Source organism: Mastomys coucha, unplaced genomic scaffold (assembly GCF_008632895.1).
Source record: "Mastomys coucha isolate ucsf_1 unplaced genomic scaffold, UCSF_Mcou_1 pScaffold21, whole genome shotgun sequence".
Classification (NCBI taxonomy): Eukaryota; Metazoa; Chordata; class Mammalia; order Rodentia; family Muridae; genus Mastomys; species Mastomys coucha.
This window is the reverse complement of record NW_022196904.1, coordinates 163,340,366-163,346,522: the sequence shown is the minus strand read 5'-3', so window position 1 is coordinate 163,346,522 and position 6,157 is coordinate 163,340,366.

Genomic DNA, 6,157 nt, shown 5'->3' with positions numbered 1-6,157 from the left:
CTCTCTCTCTCTCTCTCTCTCTCTCTCTCTCTCTCTCTCTGTACTTAGAACCAGGTAGCATGTTTCAGGAAAGGGGAATCCTGCCGCACTTTCTGTTCCATCTCTTTGGTGTTTCTCCGTAGGAAGAGTCTAACTAACAAGCCATATGGCTTCTTCATACTTTGCACAGTAAAGGCAGGCAAACCTTATGCCCCAGCCCTGATTTGTCTTGAGGTTGAATTTGGCTTTCTAAGCACAAAGGTGTTCATTCCAGTGTCATGGTGGGCTAGATCTACAAACAGGTGAGACAGTATTTCTCTAGAGATACAAAAGGTGTGAAAGTAAGTTGGGAATCCTAGATAACATGGATGTTCAGCCAGCTGTGTGGTAAAACTAGACAGATGGCCCAGGGCAGCTCCAGTGAAGATGGAGTCCTTGGACCCTAAAGCCATGGTTAGCTCCGGAGTGAACAGCAGGATGCCTAGTGTAGCTCTCATCTAAGGTTACTCTGCTCTTTCTTAGCCTTGAGTGCTGACGGCCATGGAAATTAAATGGAGAAGAAACGGGTCTCACAGGTACCATATTTCCTGATACATTCTCTCCATTAAGTGTTATTAAGTACATGGAAAGAAATTAGGCAAAAAAATTGTTTTATTTAATAATCTTACATAAACATAAATAAGTTTAAAAATATTAATACACTGTGAGAAACCACAAGCCAGAAAGAATGAGATAGTAATTATTTAAAGGGATGCATGAGTCTGTATTGCTGAAATTAAATTACCATTCCTGAATCGATTGTGGTTCTGGTTGCTCTTATGAATTTTGAGTCTGCTTCTCTGTGCTGTAGTGGGTTGTGACCATTCACTTCCAACGATTCCTCTTTGTGTTTGTGCGGTTGTGGAACTTACTTTTGAGCCAACACGGTGGGACCTGTTACTCTTTGCATGCCACAGAATATCAATTGAATAAAAGCCCATCCTTGATGATGGACTATGATGCAGAAGCGTAGGATGAAGTAAACTCGTTCCTCTCCGGACTAGCTTTTGGCTGTGGTCTCGGTCACAGCAATAGAAGTCATAACTAAGCCTAAGCTTTGGATGCCCCTGAACAGCACCGAGCCTTGTCTAGGATTTGACCTTGCAAGCCTGTAAACTCTATGGCAGGTATTGTAAATAGGTTTCGTGTTCGGTGGCTTTGTTGACTGACATTTGCAGAAGGGAATTAAAAGGTTTGAGAGATGGTGCTTGGGTCTGTGGGAAAAATGGCTGTGATCAGAGAACATTGTTTTACATGGCCAAGGTCTGAGTTAAGGGACCAAACCATAGACTATGTTTGGTCTTCTTCATCCACTGCATTGTGTAAATGACCTCTGTTTTTTGAGATACAAGTTTAATGGAACATGTTTAAGATCCACTTTTCTAAATATTAGAAACATTTTAAAAATAAAATTTTATTTTTGTTGTTTTTTTTCCTGTTTTTTTTTAATCACTGTACAGTTGAAACAAAGACATATAAATATGAAAGACATTATTTAAGTTACAAATGCTGGATTTCAAATGGGTCAGATATACAAATAGAAATTCCAGGAGGGACAGAAATCCATTCATTAGACTACTTGACCCCATGTCCTACTCCAACAAAATAAACAGCTTCTCTCTCAGTAGGCAGACACCTCTGCTCAGGAGAGGCCAGAGAAAGGAAGGTCAGACACTTGCTCAGAAAGGCCAGAGAGGGGCTGGTGCATGCCAGCCTCAAGCTAACGCTCCCTTCACTGGATCTGCAGCGCCACCTACTGAGCCATAAAGGAAGTGTACAGAGCTTTTACGTTTTCATGGGGACCCCGGGGGAATCCTTGTTTTTTACTGAAAAGCACAAATTTCCATTTCATAATTTAGTTTACTTGCAAGGCAATGTTTTGATTGAACCCTTCTGAGAAGGTCTCACTGCTATTTTTAATTCAGTGTAGAGTATAATCGTGTATGCTGTCAATGTACATTAAATCGTTTGTTTCTTTTCTCAGGATTAGTGTTTTAAATAAAAGACAGGAAGGTTAAAAACTCAAAACCTCACCTCTGGTGTCTTTCAAATTACAGAGCTAAGACACATCATTTGAATGCTGTTTAGGAGATGATGAAGTCTGCGTGGGAGAAGGGAGGACAGCCATACTTGTTAAGTTTTATTTCAAGTTGGCATTCCCTGCCATTGTTGATGTCGATGTCATGAAAAAAGAAACACTCAATGATCCAAGAACTCTCAATTAGATTCTACTCTCTCTCTTCCCATCTCATTCCCTCTGTCTGTCTGTTTTTCCCTCTCTCCCTTGCTTTCTCCCTCCTTCTCTTTTCTCTTCCCCTCTTTCTCTCCCTTTCTTTCCCCTCTCTCCATCCCTCTCCCTCTCCTCCTCGTTCTCCATCTCTCTTTCTCCCTCTATCTCTTTTCTCTCACTTTTCTCATTTTCTTTCTTAGGAAAAAATTTCTGTAGCAGCATGGATGAACCCAGTGGTTTTTGCATGCTGGGCAATCATTCTTCCCTTGGTCTGCATCCCTAAGCTTTCTGGGAGATTCTGAATAATGTATAAGGCACATTTCCTCTGTTCATCTTCCATGTCTCTACAAGGCTCTGGGCTTCTTAGCTGTGAAAGTGAGATTTAATTCACTTTAATTCTCTGTGATTCCATTTTCAAACTTACTCTTCTGAAGATACCACATATTATGAGTTTTGTCAGTAAGAAGTGGATATAAAAGAACAGATAATCCCGGAAGAAATGGCTGGATGCCTGACCTATGATGCAAAATATATTTCAGGGCTGTCTCAGCCCTGTCGGCATTTCCATAGCCATATATAAGCTGCCTATCCCAGCGTATCTCTGGTTATCTCGCTTTTCCTGCAGCTCTGTATTAACCACCCTTACATCATCCCCCTTTGGACATTAATACAACTCAATAACTGCTGCCCAAAGCTGCTATCTTTGTAGAAAGTGTCTCCCAAGGTCTTCATATACATGAGACATTGAATTTTTGTGGTTATTGCTTCCTTCAGGGTATCTATCTGTCCAGGTTGGTAGCAGTGGACTCTTTGGTAGCAAGGTTGCCACCTGTGCCAAGGACGAGCTGTGCTCCTCATTCTGTGTGGATGAGGTCCATCTAGCAGGTGGGTGGCAGAGGAGCCAGACATGTCTATTATGTTGTCCATTTTCTCTGATCACTTCTGCTTCCACCTGTGGTTTGCAAGAGTGAATTGGCAAGATGGGTGTAGACACAATATGAAAAATGCCTCAGATGACAAAACCTGTGAGAAGGAAGAAAAACCAGGCTGGAGAGCTTTAAGGCTGCAGAAGAGGTAAGGTAAGGTAGGTGTGAAACCAGAGGCAAGGGAGGAATAATTGATAAGAAGGTCCCTAGACCCCAACATCTTGAGAAAGTCTTTGATGGAATCCAGAGGAGATCCTTAAGAAACTACCTTGTTTGAGCAGGGGGAGGGGGAAAGGAACAGGGTATTGTTGTTTTCATTTTTTTATTTTATTATTTTTTTCTTTTTTTCGGAGAGGAAACTGGGAAAGGAGATATCCTATGACATGTAAATAATGAAAACATCTAATAATAAAAAAGAACACACATGGTATACATTCACTGATAAGTGGATATTAGCCCCAAAGCTCGGAATACCCAAGGTACAATTCACAGACCACATGAAGCTCAAGAAGAAGAAAGACCAAAGTGTGGATGCTTCAGTCCTTCTTAGAAGGAGGAACAAAATACTCAAGGGAATAAATACAGAGACAAAGTGTGGAGCAGAGACTGAAGGAAAGGCCATCCAGAGACTGTCTCGCCTGGGGATCCATCCCATACATAAACACCAAACCCACACATTATTGCTAATGCCAAGAAGTGCTTGCTGACAGGAGCCTGGTATAGCTGTCTCCTAAGAGGCTTTGCCAGAGCCTGACAAATAGAGAGGTGGACGCTCACAGCCAACCATTGGACTGAGCACAGGGTCCCCAGTAGAGGAGTTAGAGAAAGGACCAAAGGGGCTGAAGGAGTTTGCAATCCATAGAAAGAACAATTTCAACCAACCAGACCCCTGAGAGCTCCCAGGAACTAAACCACCAACCAAAGAGTACACATGGAGGGACCCATGGCTCCAGCCGCATATGTAGCAGAGGATGGCCTTGTTGTACATCATTGGGAGGAGAGGTCCTTGGTCCTGTGAAGGCTGGATTCCCCAGTGTAGGGAAATGTCAGGGCGGGGAGGCAGGAGAGGGTGGGATGATGGGTGAGCACTCTCATAGAAGCAGGGGAGATGAGGATGGGATAGGGGGAAAGGGATAACATTTGAAATGTAAATAAATAAAATATCCAATAAAAAAGAAAAAAAAAAAAGAAACTACCTTGATGAAGGAGTCTGTGTTGGTCAAGAGCCACTTGGTTCCAATGTTTCTGCTGCATTAAGTCCTTGACTGGGCACCCTAGGGTTGGTGTGAACTTCTCCTGAAAGATGGGTTAAATCCTCTGGTGCTCTTGGTAGCAGTTCCTCTTAAAGGAGGTATGAGGGGACTCCCCTCTGTAGACACTCAAGTAGTTAATAACCTCAGCTCTCAGCTCTGGTGTCTGTGTTACTGGGATCAAAGCTCGTTTGTGCCACTTGTCTATGCGATCCTTGGTAAAGTACTTAATTTCTTTTAATCTGTAGTTATTGTTTCCTCTCTGCTTCTACATTCCTTCCTCCCCCTCTCTTCCTCTTTCTCCTCCCCCTTTCCTTCTCCCACTATTCTTTCTCCTTTCCCTTCTCTCTACTCTCTCCTTCCCCCACTCTCTCCAGGGATTCACTATGAAGTTCAGGTTGGCCTTTAATTCACTATGTAGCTTAGCTTGCCTCAAACTCACCATCCCTCTGTCTCCACCTCCTGAATCCCCTTGAATGCTAGTGCTAGACTATATGTGTTTACCACCACATGGGTAAGAGAAGGTTGTTTTCTTGTTTGAGTTTTCTTGTTTGTTATGGGGGAATATAAGTGAAGAACTGAATTCTTCGTATGTCCCTTCTTGAATGTGACTCTGTTCTGATATTGAACAGAAAGATACTCTGTGTTTTCTCAGGGAAAATTAAGCAGTATACATTGAAAATAGTTTTCAGGGTCCAGAATTGTGTCTAAACCCATAAATAATGGCAGACCTGGCCAGACAGGAGAAGGATTTAGATGTGGCAAACCCAAGCCAGGCTTCAAGACAAGCTATTTAATTATACTGATATATTCTCTCTCATTATCTTCCATTTTAAACCATCCTAAATTACATTTAGTATTTCTTTATCTAATTAGACATAGGACTTTAAGAATAATGTAATCTCCCTTAATGACCACAGGGTTATCACTGTGGCCATTAATTATTACCCCAGGATATATAGGGAGAAACCTTTGGAATTTAAAAGCTTCCCCATGTCTTGTCTCCTAGGCACGCTCATACGTGCATGTACACACACACACATACACACACAGACACACACACATGCACACACTTTAAACATTAGGGGTTGTTTTGTTGTTGTTCTTTTATTGTCAGTTCTTGAAGCAATGAGCCCATTTCTACTTTCCCAGTTCCAAGAACGGAAGCCTAGTAGTAACTATACACTGTCCATGAATTAAGGCAAAGGATTCTGACCACAGTTGAAGTCTGAGGGGTCTTACCTGGAATTGAAGAGTATTTTTAGGGAAACTTCTGACCACAGGCTTCAACCTTAAGTAGTTCTTTATAATTTGGCATTATTTAATCTTCTTAGGACTCATTTTTACATTGGTAAAACAGAAACTTGAAACAGGGGGATTAAAGTCTCAGAGTGGGACACATTGTATGATGTCGGTAGTTGGACTTTGTTGAAAAAATTTTTAATTTGCAGGATCAAGCTTAGTAAATTAGATGAGCAAGCTAGTTAACCTCTACACTACTTACTGTTTCTTTGTATTAGTGCGAGATGCTATTGGTTTGCAGCACTGTGACTTGTGGATAAAACTAATAAGAAAAGTTCCTCTTGCCATGCCCGCTATTCAGTAGGTTAGACCCTTGTTGGTTTTGGTTGCTTTCCTCTAGTTGATTGAAATCTTATCAGCAAGAGTAAAAGACAAAAGAACTCAAGAATTCCGACTATTTAAAAACATCTAAGTGTCATTAACCAAATAGG